Here is a 16,872-nt window from a genome sequence, read left to right as displayed (position 1 = left end):
TCTAAACATCTAAACATCTGAACATCCAAACATCTAAACATCTAAACATCTAAACATCTAAACATCTAAACATCTAAACATCTAAACATCCAAACATCTAAACATCTAAACATCTAAACATCTAAACATCTAAACATCTAAACATCTAAACATCTAAACATCTAAACATCTAAACATCTAAACATCTAAACATCTAAACATCTAAACATCTAAACATCTAAACATCTAAACATCTAAACATCTAAACATCTAAACATCTAAACATCTAAACATATAAACAGAAGTTGCTCGTTTAATAGTATAGGATTACCTCTAACATTATGCGGATATGGCCTTGACAGCTGACTCCGCCTCTCTGGGTAGAGAACAGATTCCGGCCAAGAAAAAGGTGGAGGGTACTTTCTATCCAGGTCACTATTCACGTCTGGAAACAAGAAAAATATTTCAAAGCCGAAAAAAGATTGTGTTCCAATAAGCTCAATAGAGCTTATTATATAATGAGAACATAATCTTAATGTCTTCTTATTTGTGACTAGCAGGTAACCCGTGCTCCGCAAGGGTCTATTTTAGAACTTGACAAACTGAAAACTTGTAATGAGATCTTGAAAAATTAAAAACAGGTCTATAACCATCCTCGGTTAGTTAAGAATCTATATGCAAAATTTCAAGTTAATCAGTCCATTAGTAGAGACGTGATGATGCGTCGAACATAATTTCACTATCCCATACGTGTATAAGTAAAGCAAGTTCATTCCTTTATTATAGTATAAATTATTTCAAAGAGGTGCATGATTATATATTACTTATTCCAATCTCCTGAAATGATAATATATTGAGGAACCATAGCAGGTCTACTATGTTGATTGCTTGATAACTATATCACGATTCAACTTATTTATTATTGTAATTTTCTCGAAGAATATTCTAGTTTGTATACTTTCAAGCGAACAGAATTTGAGATAATTGGGATTCATTTATTTATTTATACATTGATAGATACAATATATCATTCTCAAAACTGTGAATGATTGGGAGAGGAACAACAGGCTTAAAGCCCAAAACTGTTCCTTCCCAAATTTAGATAGAAATTGTCCAAAAAAATTATGAAAAACGACACTCACCGTCTTGTTTCTCGGCTAGTTCAGGACCCTGCAGGAGTGTCTGATATTTCTGGAACAAAAAAGAAATCATAACCTGAATAAGTTAATATAAAGTTAAAACATGATGCAATGATAATATAATATATGACGTTACAATTGTTAAGTGACTATATACCAGAAATATTATATTTTACTAGCAGGTAACCGGTCCACCGCAAGGGTCTATTTTAAAACTTGACAAACTGAAAACTTGACGTAATGAGATTTTGAAGAGTTGAAAATAGGCCTATAACCATCCTCGGTTAATTAAGAATCTATATGCAGAATTTCAAGTCACGTCAGTCCAGTAGTTGAGACGTGATGATGCGTCAAACATAATTTTCCTATCCCGTACGTGTATGAGCCAGTTATTTCTTTTATTACAGTATAGATAACCTATATAAGTAGATTAAATGTGATGGTACCAGGGGTGACCACCCCTTGCATTGGGAGCCCAAAAAAAATCTCGTCAGTAGTCATTCTAAACCCAGGTGACCTCATTTTGAGTCCCCCCAAGCTTTGACTTTGAGCCCAAACCCCCATCCTCCAACCACCGAAATTCTCCCACCAAAAAACCTTCAAGTTTCATATTCTATTTCAAAATGTTTCAAATTCCTATACCGAATTTGTTCACCCAGTATATTACATTAATATGTGACTAATTGGGAATATACAGTGTATATGTAGAGTATAATAGAATTGAAAAATCTTTATTCATCAGACATGAGATAGATACATATGAATAGCGTCAGTTCGGATTACATATAAATAGTAATTCTGTAGACAGTAGACCTCGCGCAGTTATGAACCACAGCCTCCTGTTGTTCTGTCCCGATCATATTCATATGATTTGTAATTCTGTCAACAAATAAATAAATAAATAATAAATAAATAAATAAATAAATAATAATTTTAAGCATAAATGATATGCGTTGACACAGGGCTGCCGTGAGGATACCTCTCAACCAAAAACAATCCACGTGAAAGCTGAAACTGTGCTTGTGCAGCTTTTTCCAATTTTTTACCGTTTTCATTGCAACAATTCTGTGTCACGAGCATCAGTGGGAGAGAATAATAGCTGATGAGTTTTGCAACACTAGTTCCAGCAATCTGCGGCAATGAAACAGGGTTCAGAATATTTAGAGACTCCTGATTCTGAATGAAACGTTTGGTATATTAATTTTCAAGCTATTCTGGGACTCAAAGCCCCGTCAATAGCAAGTACTCATTGTACAGTGTACACTCCACCCTTCTGTTGCCCATTGAATATGGATAACCACCCCAAGGGCTTTTCAGGGTTCAGCATTGAAAAATTGACAAAGCATCCAAAACAAGCTCACCATCGCCAACAAACGATTAGGTATTGTGTTACATTTTGTATCCTCTCTCCCATGCACTCTCTCTCACTCTTTCTCTCTCCCTCACTCTCTCTCCTCTCTCACTCTATCTCCTCTCTCTCTCTCTCGTAGAGAGTTAGTGGGGAGATATTTTAATATTCTTTCCGAAGATGGACATTGCTATCCAAGCTCCGCAATTTATGTAGATGCCTAACAATAGAATTATTATCTAAGTTATTATATTACAAATTGCGTTTTCGTATCATATACAGTTCAATAATTATTTTCTCAGTCTATATTATGTAAATTCATCTATAATTTTGCTGCATTGTAGCTATTTCATACAAGTGTAAGGCCAGTATTTATTGTAATCTACATGAATAAAGTAATCAATCAATCAATCAATCATTCTCACTGTACTACTTCCCATTTCCCAATAATAATTATTACTGTAGTGACAATCTACTGTTGATAACTCAACTCCATCATTAAATGATAAATGATTGATTGGCGACTCAATCGAGACTAAATTGAGACTTCGTACACTAGTTACACCCTTGGTTTGAAAACTTGTCAAGAACTGTTGTATTGTAATCTTTGAAACCCACAATAACTTTTTATTATACAGAGTTGATGAAAATTATGGAAGCAGCTAAATATTGTCTTACAAGAATATTTGACAGTATAGGTTTCATTGAGGATCATATTTGAAATGAAAATTTACTTTTCAAACATTACTCTGTTGCTTTAACATATTTGACCCTCATTTGAATGAAATTTCATTTTTTGAAACGAGAGGGTGGTCATGTGATACATCATTTCGATACAGAGCTCCAAGAAATAACAATTGGCTAAAAACGCACATTGATATCTCAACCTGTATAAGTTTGTTGATGTTTTAAGCTGCGTTCACACCAGAGTTAATAACACGAGTAATTAACAAAAAGTTAATAACTTGACTGAATAGTCAAAAATTTCTCTTGACAAAAGTTAATAACTCATGTTTCTAACAGAAAATTCCTTGTTATTAACAAGATCTTGTTATCAATATAATTGACTTCCATATGATTCCATTTAACGAGACTATTCATATGATATAACAGCCACAATAAAAAGCAAAAAATTGTTTTCAAATTTGAATTGAAATATGTGTGTGATCATTAAAATAATGATCTTCATCTGATCTAATGTAAATAAATTATAATGCGTTTACACCAGAGTTAAACAAAAGTTTTCAACATAAGTTTCAACATTTTCTTTTGGCTGCTAGTTTTGTTAGCAACAAAAGTTGATAACTTTGTCACGTGTTTTGTCTGCAGCTGTAGTTATTAGGGAACAGCTGTAGTTGTAGGGTAGGGATGCTGGGCGAGGGGGTTGCGGGGAAGATACTAACCTGTTATTAACAAAAGTTACCGACTCTCGATGGATAACATAAATCTTGTTAATAACAAGGAATTTTTGTTGAAAACATGAGTTATCAACTTTTGTTAAGAAAAATTTCTGTCGATTCAGTCAAGTTGACAACTTTTTATTAATAACTCATGTTATCAACTCCGGTGTAAACGCAACTCAACATGATGTTATTAACTTTTGTAATTAACATCAGTTGATAACAAAAATTGTTAAAAACTTGTGTTATTAACTCCGGTGTAAACGCAGATTTACTCTGTTGCTTATTTGACCCTCATTTAAATGCAATTTAATTTTTTGAAAGGAGAAGGTGATCATGTGATACATCATTTCGATACAGAGTTACAAGAAATAACAATTCGCTAAAAACGCACATTGATATCTCAACCTGTATCAGTTTGTTGATGTTTAAGTTGTAAATTATGTTGAATATTGACCAGCTGAAATCATGATGTGTCAGCGCATGAAGGACTGTCTGTGTGATAGCTCCCAAATAGCCTCAGCTGAAGTTATGAATGAATGGATGGAAAATCAGTAGTAATTGCATGCAATGAATTCTTCAGCTGACTAAATCACAACAATTTTTTTGAGCACTTTCAGTGCTATTCCTACATCCTGAAAAAGGACGAAGGAGTGAGTCAATTCTGTCTTCCAACGAACATGACATGTAAAAAGATTCGAAAAATAGGTGTTCTAAATTTGAAGCTGATTGATCAATTGTTTCCGAACTTATTGTAGAACATACAAACAGACGGACAACGACTTTGGCCTTCAGTAAGTCAAAAGTGAGAACACGCGAGTAGTATAAAAAGGAGGAGTCTGGTGCCCAAGTGCCCCAGACTCCTCCTTCACCTCAAGGTCACCCAAGTTTGACCAAACCTAACCTCATGGTCATCCAGGTCAACCAAACCTAACCTCAAGGTCATCTAGGTCAACCAGACCTAACCTCAAGGTCATCCAGGTCAACCAAACCTAACCTCAAGGTCATCCAGGTCAACCAAACCGAACCTCAAGGTCATCAACGTCATCCAAACCTAACCTCAAGGCCATCCAGGTCAACCAAACCTAACCTCAAGGTCATCTAGGTCAACCAAACCTAACCTCAAGGTCATCTAGGTCAACCAAACCTTACCTCAAGGCCATCCAGGGCAACCAAACCAAACCTCAAGGTCACCTAGGTCAACCAAAACTGGTTTTAACAAAAAAAATTGAAAAAAAAATAAAAAATTAAAAAATTAAAAAAAATTGAAAAAAAAATTGAAAAAAAAATTAAAAAAAAAATTAAAAAAAATTTAAAAAAAATTAAAAAAAATGAAATAAAAATTGGAAAAAAAAATTAAAAAAATTGGAGAAAAAAATTAGAAAAATTTGAAAAAAAAAATTAAAAACATAAAATCGGGAATAAATGGGAAAAAAGGAAAAAAAAAATGAACTCGGGGCTCTGAACTCTGAACTTGGGGCTATGAACTCTGAACTTGGGGCTCTGAACTCTGAACTCAGGCTCTGAACTCAGGGCCCTGAACTCAGGCTCTGAACTCTGCACTTGGGCTCTGAACTCAGGGCTCAAATGTCCTGCATCATTGAAAATGTCTGTCAACGAGATAATACCATGAGTTCCTCCTCCTCAAGCTCAATCACTATATCCCGCAGACAAAGCTCACTGTTTGACAACATGTTGCAGTAGATGGAATACCTCTCAGTGCTGACAAACCGTCTTATACCAAACAGAGAAAAGTGGTGGTGGTGGTGGTGTTAACCTTCCTTGTCAACAGGTCTATGACAATGCCACCCCATCATGACTCACTTCTCAATTCTTCGTTATCATTAGTATAAAGAAGTATCATATTCTATATAATTTATTCTTTAAACATAAATCCTCCATGGTGTAGTGGTTAGCAAGTCAGCTTCCCAAGTTGGAGGTTCTAGGCTCGAATCCAAGGCGGTAAAGGTAAGTATTAAAGGTCAGTATCAACAGAACCAGAGGATATATTTTTTGTATGTGGTGGGTAGACTGGCCCACCACTGCCAGTCACCCCGCCGCTGGTCGCCCTGCCACCGGTCCCCCGGCCGCCGCGAGTCATCCGGCCGCCGCGAGTCATCCGGCCGCCGCGAGTCATCCGGCCGCCGCGAGTCATCCGGCCGCCGCGAGTCATCCGGCCGCCACCGGTTGCCCGGCCGCCGGTCGCCCCACCACCAGTTGCCCGGCTGCCGCCAGTCGCCTGGCCGCCGCCGGTCGCCCTGCCGGTCGCCCAGCCGCCGCCAGTCGCCCGCTGGTCGCCCTGCCGGTCGCCCCGCCGTTGCCCGCCACCGGTCGCCCGGCCGCCACTGGTCGCCCGGCCGCCGCCGGTCGCTCCACCACCACCCGTCGCCCCACCGACGGCTGCCATCCCACCACCAACAGTCGACCTGCTGCGGCTGGCAATTGTCCCGCCGGCTGAGCATGGGCATTCTCAACGACCCTAGCTCCTCCTGCCACATGGACCATGCTCACCAGTATTCAGCATGTCTGAGGCAGGATGGTAGGGTCATCCACTCAGTGGTCAGTCAGTCAGTTCAATTACTGATCAGTCAGTCAGTTCAATAACTGATCAGTCAGTCAGTTCAATTACTGATCAGTCACTGATCAGTCACTGATCAGTCACTGTTCAGTCACTGATCAGTCACTGTTCAGTCACTGTTCAGTCAGTGGCACTCAGAATGTACTCAAAGCTAAACTATATCTAAGGAGATGGTAGGTAATAAGTAAACAGTTTGGAATACAATTAGCTCTTTATTGATCAACTCAACATCCATTTCATTGAAAAGTTTACTACAAGCAGGTATATCTCTGTTCCAAAATTCAAGTTTTTTATCATATTGAGTGTGCAGAAAAGTGACTTATCCATGATGTTTCTCCTTGGTCCATGTAAAGCAGGTGATGTCCTAGGTAGTAGACTCCTTTTCCAGCACTAGTCCTTGGCAAGTCTTCTATGTTGTCTGATAGTCTTTGGATGATATTCAGTGATACCTCTAGAACACTGTTTCAGTTAGAGACAATACCCTGTCATTGATGTTGAATCACCTCACAACCTCTTTCCTTCAGGTAATTGATGCTCCTTCGAGTCAAAAGTATAGGTGTAGTAGTATTTCTCACTACTACATCATCCTCCTCCTCCTCCTCCTCCTCCTCTTCCTCTTCCTTCTCCTCCTCTTCCTCTTCTTCCTCCTCCTCTTCCTCTTCCTCTCCCTCATCCTCTTCCTCTTCCACCTCTACCTCATTGTTCTCCTCCATATCAGTTTCCTCTTCCTCATCTTCTACATGATCCTCAACCATCTTCAGATCAAATGGGGAGATTGATGGTAAATTTGTCTCACCATAGTCACCCCACTTTGAGATAGGAGTACCATCTTCTCTATTGTTCCAGATACACAGTTGATCGACAAAATGTCTATCTCCACAGATGATTCCAGCACAATGAATCTAATCTGCTATGTATCCAATATATATCCATATTTGTACAGCATTATGATTTTGATTGTACCTCAATATATTACCTAGTGTCTGAGGTGTTGCTGTTCTCTGCTTTCTCAAGTAAAGACCTTTACCGACTTGATCTCTGCTGTCTCAAGTAAAGACCTGTACCAACCTTGGTTTCTGATGTCTCAAGTAAAGACCTTGACCTCTTTCAATGATTTTTTCTTGATGGTTGAATCTTTTGTTTCTTCCCCTCTCAACCACCCTGCCGACTTCCTTCAGTGATCTTTTCATACCTCCCCCAAATTTTGCCTTAACGGCCAGGCGACCAGCGGGGCGACCGGCGGCGGCCGGGCGACCGGCAGGGCGACGGTGGCGGCCGGGCGACCAGCGGGGTGACCAAAGGTGGTGCGACCAGCGGGGCGAACGGTGGGGTGACCGGCGGGGCGACCGGTGGCGGCCGGGCGACTGGTGGCGGTCGGACGACCGGCGGCAGGGTGACTGGCAGTGGTGGGCCAGTCTACCCACTATATACAAAAAATATATCCTCTGGTTCTGTTGATACTGACCTTCAATACTTACCTTTACCACCTTGGATTCGAGTCTAGAACCTCCAACTTGGGAAGCTGACTTGCTAACCACTACACCATAGAGGATTTATGTTTATAGACTTAAATTATATAGAATATGATACTTCTTCATTCTAATGATAACAAAGAATTGAGAAGTGAGTCATGATGGGGTGGCATTGTCATAGACCTGTTGACAAGGAAGGTTAACACCACCACCACCACCACTTTTCTCTGTTTGGTATAAGACGGTTTGTCAGCACTGAGAGGTATTCCATCTACTGCGACATGTTGTCAAACAGTGAGCTTTGTCTGCGGGATATAGTGATTGAGCTTGAGGAGGAGGAACTCATGGTATTATCTCGTTGACAGACATTTTCAATGATGCAGGACATTTGAGCCCTGAGTTCAGAGCCCAAGTGCAGAGTTCAGAGCCCTGAGTTCAGAGCCCGAGTTCAGAGTTCAGAGCCCCAAGTTCAGAGTTCATAGCCCCAAGTTCAGAGTTCAGAGCCCCGAGTTCATTTTATTTTTCCTTTTTTCCCATTTATTCCCGATTTTATGTTTTTAATTTTTTTTTCAAATTTTTCTAATTTTCTTTTCAAACTTTTTTAATTTTTTTAATTTTTTTTCTAATTCTTCTTAAAAAAATTTTTTTTAATTTTTTTTTTTTTAATTTTTTTTTTAATTTTTTTTTTTTTAATTTTTTTATTATTATTTTTTAATTTTTTCTTTAATTTTTTTTTTTTTTTTTTTGTCAAAACCAGGTTTGGTTGACCTAGGTGACCTTGAGGTTAGGTTTGGTTGCCCTGGATGGCCTTGAGGTTATGTTTGGTTGAACTAGATGACCTTGAGGTTAGGTTTGGTTGACCTAGATGACCTTGAGGTTAGGTTTGGTTGACCTGGATGGCCTTGAGGTTAGGTTTGGATGACGTTGATGACCTTGAGGTTAGGTTTGGTTTTTGGATGACCTTGAGGTTAGGTTTGGTTGACCTAGATGACCTTGAGGTTAGGTTTGGTTGACCTGGATGACCTTGAGGTTAGGTTTGGTCAACTTGGGTGACCTTGAGGTGAAGGAGGAGTCTGGGGCACTTGTGCACCAGGCTCCTCCTTTTTATACTACTCACGCGTTATTTCAATAACATGGTTCTTATTTAGTTTTGTATTATGATCCTAAACATTCACTTCAGCCGTCTCTTAAGGCCATTCCACACAGCACGTGGCGTGCGTGGCTGGACGCACGCCACGCTGGCCACGCTAGCCACATGCCAATTCACACCGCCACAACTGTTGCGATGCTATACAGGCCACGTTTCCCGTCAGTATGCAGAAAGATGTCAACTCCGACGGTCCCGTGGTGTGAATCTGGATTTTCTTGTGGCTTACCTGGTTTGATGACTCGAGCAGCAGCAGTAGTAGTGATACTGAGCTGGTTTTATTGTATTCGGTGACAGCACGGGACCAGTGAGTACATCCAATCAATAAAAAAAGGAACACCTATGGCGAATTCCATCATTTAATGCGCGACCTTGAGGCTGACAATGATAGTATACATTCTATACGATAGTATACGTCTAGTTGATATGCCATATTTTTATCTCTTTTCTGATATCACTTGAAAATGGCATAAATGTCCGAAACATGTTGTGATAAAATATTTCAAAAAAAGGGTACTGAGTTTTTATTTTCTTTACATTTATATACGTCTAGTATACGTTCTGCGCATGCTCGGACCAAAACGTGGCCGGACACGTTTGAAAAGATCGCTCAGAGAGCGAACGGTAGCCACGCGTGGCTAGTATAGCAAGCGTTGCCCGCGTGGCCGTGGCTGCTATGTGAATTGCTTCATTTGATTAGCTGGGAAGCGATGTTTTGAATAGTAGCTAGCGTGCGTCCAGCCACGCACGCCACGTGCTGTGTGGAATGGCCTTTAGTCCATGCAACGGATGTTTAGAAAATTTGGAAAGTTTAGAAGTGTGGAAAGTTTGAGACACAATTTTCCAACCATGCTAGAGGTGCATGGTACATTTAGAATAGTTAGGGTGTGAACATTACAGGAGTCCCACAAAACTATATGCATTTTATTTTTCTTCAAAAGTATCCCTAAAGAAAAAAAGGCAACTTTTTCTCTATGATAGCCTACTACCATGTGTAGGGAACCAATGAGTATAGAAGGTGACATTCATACCATGAATGTAACATGATTACATAATTTTGAAAAGCTGTCTTGTGTTAGAATTTTTACTTAGTGAAATTTTAAATATTTTTTACTTTCCTTACCCTATTACCATAGGTAAGGGAAGTATTACTTCCCAAAAAAAATTAAGGCACCCCAATTTCTAAATTTCTATACGTTTCAAGGTCCCCTGAGTCAAAGAAATTGGTTTTTCGGTATTGGTCTGTATTTGTATGTGTGTGTGTGTGTGTGTGTGTGTGTGTGTGTGTGTATAAGTGTATGTGCGTCTGTGTACACGATATCTCATCTCCCAATTAACGGAATGACTTGAAATTTGGAACTTGATGTCCTTCCCCTATAAGGATCCGACACGAACAATTTCGATCAAATGCAATCCAAGATGGCGGCTAAAATGGAGAAAATGTTGTCAAAAACCTGGTTTTTCGCGATTTTCCTTGAAAACGGCTCCAACGATTTTGATCAAATTCATACCTGAAATAGTCATTGATAAACTCTATCAACTGCAACAAGTTTCATATCTGTAAAAATTTCAGGAGCTCCGCCCCATCTATGCAAAGTTTGATTTTAGATTCTCAATTAGCAGCCCTTCATATACAATTTAAACAAAAAATTTCAAGTGGAAAAAATTGAGCATGAAAATCTCTGCAATAGATGTCCAGTAACATTTTCACCTAAAATTGAAAATAAGCTCGAAATTCGAGAAAATGTGATTATCCAATTGCAAACTGTTGGTAACTGTTGATTCTATTAAATGATTCTCTACTATGAAGAGATAGCAGAGCTCGTGTGTCTACAGCGTTATTGTCCTGTCACCAGCTGGCTCAGATCTTTGTTAAGTAGGCTTGAGATGCGCGTGAACACTAGCGTCAGGTGATCAATTTTCATAACGGCAAGGAAAGTTGTGTGAGTGCGCCACACCAGATTTATTTTGAAAAGCTGTCTTGTGTTGGAATTTTTACTTGGTGAAATTTTTAATATTTTTTGTGATTGTGAAGGAAACTTTTCGTTTGGATTTGTATGTATTTTGAAAATAATTAATCTGATAAATTTGAAATTATTGTAGTACACACAATTTTCGAACTCAAAATAGTGTGTGAATTGGGTTATCATTTACATAACCTCTAGACTATGTATTCCAAATTAAGGTTTAAAGCAGTTTTGGGCGAATGCCTGTTGTTTTTACCTGCATTGTATCTATTGTCTATGAATAAATGAAATAAATGAAAAATGATTGTAACATGAATGTTACTTTCTATACTCACTGGTAGGGACAGAAACAATCAATTTGCCCGCTTCAGCTGATTCTCCTCTAAACACCTCTCCTTATTCAACCACCAAACTTGAATAAAATATTGAACTCCATTGGATACGGCACCTTAGCCCAGCAGTCGTGCTACTTGACACGATATCAAAAAGTGACAAAGTGTTTTAGATACTGTTTCAAATTGTCGTTGAATGACAAACGACAATGCTTTGGCGAGGCACACAATCACTAAAATGAGTAAACATGGATGCATAACAATAAGTAAGGTAGTGTCAACAATGGATGTATACAATAACTAAAGCGATCATGACAATGGAATGACGTCATAACTCAACAATGGACAACAAACAACACTTGACCACAACCAACAACAACCAACAACAGCATCAACAACACACGGAAACATTGACCAATCCATCAAAATGCACTTGAATTGTGTTTGTTGGGAAGAGAGAGATTGAGAGAGGTGTGTGAGAGAGAATTTTTGTATTTGATTTTCATATTTGAAATACATTCTATATTGCAAGGTCTTGAAGACCTTATATCGAGGACCGAGCTTCGCTCTGGAGTACAAAAGCAAGAAAATTTATTACGGAAGAAGAAATTATAATAACATTCATAACATACATACAGAAAATGTTCTATCTAATCACAGTAAATTGAGATTAATTCCCAGAGGAATGCAAAAGTTTCCCTCCAAAGGCCCAGTTTCACAATAGCCAGTTAAATTTTAATCCTGATTAATTTCCCGTGAACCAAATCATAGAAGACAATTTCAAAAATCTAGTGTGGCGCACTCACACAACTTTCCTTGCCGTTATGAAATTTGATCATCTGACGCTAGTGTACACGCGCATCTCAAGTCTACTATTCAGTGATTTGAGCCAGCTGGTGACAGGGTAATAACGCTGGAGACACACATGAGGTCTGCTATCTCTTCATAGTGAATGATTTAATAGAATCAACAATAATTTGCAATTGAATAATCACATTTTCTCGAATTTCAAGCTTATTTTGAATTTTAGGTGAAAATGTTACTGAACAAGAGAATCGTGAAAAACCCTGTTTTTGGCAACATTTTCCTTATTTTAGCCGCCATCTTGGATTGGTTTTGTTCGAAATTGTTCGTGTCGGATCCTTATAGGGGAAGACCTCAAGTTCCAAATTTCAAGTCATTCCGTTAATTGGGAGATGAGATATCGTGTACACAGACGTACACACACACACACACACACACACACACACACACACACACACACACACACACACACACACACATACATACAGACCAATACCCAAAAACCATTTTTTTGGACTCAGGGGACCTTGAAACGTATAGAAATTTAAAAATTGGGGTACCATAATGTTTTTCGGAAAGCAATACTTTCCTTACCTATGGTAATAGGGCAAGGAAAGTAAAAAGATGGATCTACTGGATTTAATCAGGATTGAAAATAACCCGGCTTTTTTGCAACCGGCACTAAGTACCTCATTGAATGATTACAAAAGTTCAACACATGAGTCATAATTTTGACACAGTCCCACACACATGAACTCGCTCACTCACTTCCATCACAAACATACGACGGAATAATTATTATCAGCTGTTTTTCCAAGGATGAATAATAATTATCCTTTCAATGTCCTTCAGCAAGTTTTTCCCAGAGATGAAACCTAGTGCAATCGAATCTTTATATTCTAAACCTACTATGTTTTAATTTCGTGAGAATCGTTAGAGCCGTTTTCGATATCTGGTGAAATACAAACATAACTTATAAACATCTGAAGATCTGACCATATTAGAAGATCCACCATCTGAAGATCTTGCCCGTTTAATAGTATAGAATAGTTAACTCTTCTATGGCCGGTTTCCGAGCTCGGGATTCAGCTAAGCTCTAAGCTTTAAACAGCTGGAGTCAGAAAATTGGCTTTCCAAAACGGTGCGTAGTCACAGCAAAATAAATATTTATTTTCTCACTTCTATAATAATTGGAAATGTTTCTCCTTGATGAAATGAAACTTTTCTAAATAATTCAAAATAGCTAATACTTTACACTATTCTCTCGTTATTTTATTTTGTGTTCAATTTCCTAGTTTCGAAATTCAATTTAAACGTGAACTGCGACTACGCCCCGTTTTGAAAGCCAATTTTCTGACTCCAGATGTTTTACTTTCCTTGCCCTATTACCATAGGTAAGGAAAGTATTGCTTTCCGAAAAAAATTAAGGTACCCCAATTTCTAAATTTCTATACGTTTCAAGGTCTGTATGTGTGTGTTGTGTGTGTGTGTTGTGTGTGTGTGTGTGTGTGTGGTGTGTGTGTGTTGTGTGTGTGTGTGTGTGTGTGTGTGTGGTGTGTGTGTATGAGGGTATGTGCGTCTGTGTACACGATATCTCATCTCCCAATTAACGGAATGACTTGAAATTTGGAACTTAAGGTCCTTTCACTATGAGGATCCGACACGAACAATTTCGATCAAATGCAATTCAAGATGGCGGCTAAAATGGCGAAAATGTTGTCAAAAACAGGGTTTTTCGTGATTTTCTCGGAAACGGCTCCAACGATTTTGATCAAATTCGTACCTAAAATAGTCATCAATAAGCTCTATCAACTGCCACAAGTCTCATATCTGTAAAAATTTCAGGAGCTCCGCCCCATCAATGCAGATAGAATCACAATTATCAGGCTTCAGATACAACTGAAACAAAAAAATCAAGTTGAGTAGATTGAGCATGAAAATCTCTACAATTAATGTTCAGTAACATTTTCACCTAAAATTCAAAATAAGCTTGAAATTCGAGAAAATGTGATTATTCAATTGCAAATTATTGTTGATTCTATTAAATCATTCACCATGAAGAGATAGCAGACCTCATGTGTGTCTCCAGCGTTATTACCCTGTCACCAGCTGGCTCAAATCACTGAATAGTAGACTTGAGATGCGCGGGAACACTAGCGTCAGGTGATCAATTTTCATAACGGCAAGGAAAGTGGTATGAGTGCGCCACACCAGATTTTTTAGTCTAGAACTTATAGCTGAATCCCGAGCTCAGAAACCGGCTCTTGATCATGACAAGCAAGAAAATAATGAAACTTTTGCAATATTAAACATGAGAATGAATTCTTAATGCAACAGAATAAGGCTGAGCCATACATGAATAATAAAGCTTACAGTGCATCGATCAAAGCGGTTGTTTTTATTTACCAAAGTGTCAAAAATATGATTTCTTTAAAGAGAATTATTGGAGGGTTTGTTCATGAAATGATTACGTCAGGGTGGGGCAGGGGTGAGGTGTGTGATGTGATAGAGAGTGATTAAAATAGCCTGCCGGAAATGGAAGGGTTGGGTGTTGGGTGGGGTGGTCTATTAGCGGTCACTCTAATTTATTGCTTTGTCAGTGGGTGAGATGTGATCAACATGTATTATTATGAAAAATATTGATTTTCCCCATTTTTTTCAAAGTGTGTGGAAACAGTTAATATCCATTACAACTTTCAACCGAGAGTAGTGAGGATGAAGAAAACTGATTTTTCAAAAATTTGATCATTTCGGGATTTTTAGATGTTTTGTAAACTATTGAAGATATCACAAAACTTGATTGAACAGAACTTCGGGGGAATTCACGAATCTTCATTTTTATATCATTAGTATTGTCGATGGAAAGCAAGGCTTCCAAAATATAAGCATATTAGGGAGAAATGCTACTTTTAAGCCACCCTCGTCCATCAATCAAGCACAAGAGGTAGGATTGAGGACTTTCTCGTAAAGCTACGTTAGGCTGATGGTTAAAAGACGATTGTGCAGTGGAAGGCATCAGCGAGTTTAAATAGTTGGTAGTAAAACTGACAGCTGATAATAAAACTAGTCATGAAATTTCCACCCGAACTGTGATGGGAGATCGGGCATATTATGCTAAATATCGGGGCACCGAGCTCAGCTCGTTATTTATTTATTGATAAACAGAGCACAATTTTTCAAAATGATTGGGGAAAGACGAACAGGCACAGCCCAAAACTGTTTCTTCCCCGAATTTTTATTTATACACTATAAATAGTCCAAAAAGTAGGTTATGTTTCATACACTTGAATCCAGGTCCAATTTTCAGTCAAAATATTTGAAAAATAGAAGATCTTATTCAGATTGTTTACAATCCAAATTGAATAACAAAATAACACTCACTGATCACTTCATCATCTCATCATCTTCACTTCAGGGATTAGGTTTATTAATGAACCTGTTCCGGTACCCATCTCTTTCTTGGTCTCCCTACATCTTTTTTTCCTGTAGGTCTATAGTTTTGGACTACAACGGGAATTCTTCCAGGTGGCATTCTATCCAAATGACTGCACCAGTTGCGTCTATTTTGAATAATTCTTTCATGTAGAGGAGCAACCAATAAACCCTGTCTTATATCAGTGTTTCTTATTCTATCAACTCTAGTGCAGCCAGATACACTCCTTAGAAACCTCATTTCTGCAGATTGAATTCGACTGTCCATTCTACGTGTGTGAATCCAATTCTTACTTCCATATAGGAGAGTCGGAACTGCAATGGTATTATAGAACTTTATTCTGGTTTCTTGTCTTGATTTATTTTTGAGGTTTCTATGTATAGTGCCACATATTTTCTGAAACTTTGAAATTATTTATACATCAATATCTGTATCATATGTTACATCATTACCAAGATAGTGAAATTTTTCACTTGTTCTATTAATTCTCCGTTCAATTCTATTTTGGTTCTAATTGGATATTTTCCTTTGAATGCCATTGATTTGGTTTTTATAACTGATATTCTCACTGATCACTTAAAACTGTAAAATAATTATTAACTTTGAATAGTACTTTAAGTATACCATCTCATGTCAACAAATCAGATTATTTTGATCGAGTCAATTAAAATTTCTAGATTTCTCGCGAGATACGGTAAGCTAATTGATTACACAGCTGATCTCCCACACAGGCACACGCATCTTCTGTTATCGACGGACGACGAAATTATCATCTGTTTTTCCAAGAATGGATTATCCTTCCATGTCCTTCAGCGAGTTTTCCCAGGGATGAGACCTAGTGCAATCGAATTTTATATCATAAACATACTGTTTTAAATTTCGTGAAAAATCGTTAAAACCGTTTTCAAGATCCGGTGAAATACAAACATATAAACCATCTAAATATATAAACATAAATTGCTCGATTAATAGTATAGGATCAGATAGCATAGTAGATTATAGTCCACTAAACAGCTGATTTATGATGAATAATTCTATGAAAGTCTGATTTTCACTTAATATTGGCGAAGGAGACTCCTTTTTGCTTTTATATTATCCTTGAAATGTAAAATTTCCAAAAACCTTGTACATACGTCGACGCGCAATTTAAAAAGGAACATACCTGTCAAATTGTTGAAAATCTATTTCCTCGTTTCGCCGTAAATGCGCAACATATAAAACATTAAGAGAAATGCCAAACCGTGACTTGAATCTTAGACCTCACTTCGCTCGG

The 16,872-nt window shown here is 38.1% G+C and overlaps 1 long non-coding RNA gene across 1 annotated transcript; it reads right to left on the bottom strand.

Annotated features, from left to right (window-relative positions):
* Positions 1–310: 310 nt before the first annotated feature.
* LOC120356014 lies at positions 311–11,476 on the bottom strand. Its single transcript, XR_005573890.1, has 3 exons — positions 11,366–11,476; positions 1,122–1,170; positions 311–424 (listed from the first exon to the last, which is right to left on the bottom strand). It is a non-coding gene; the product is annotated as an uncharacterized LOC120356014 (long non-coding RNA).
* Between the last annotated feature and the right edge of the window lie 5,396 nt (positions 11,477–16,872).

This window comes from Nilaparvata lugens, unplaced genomic scaffold (assembly GCF_014356525.2).
Source record: "Nilaparvata lugens isolate BPH unplaced genomic scaffold, ASM1435652v1 scaffold5532, whole genome shotgun sequence".
Lineage (NCBI taxonomy): Eukaryota > Metazoa > Arthropoda > Insecta > Hemiptera > Delphacidae > Nilaparvata > Nilaparvata lugens.
Note: the sequence above shows the minus strand (reverse complement) of the source record. Positions and strands in the feature narration are given on the sequence as shown.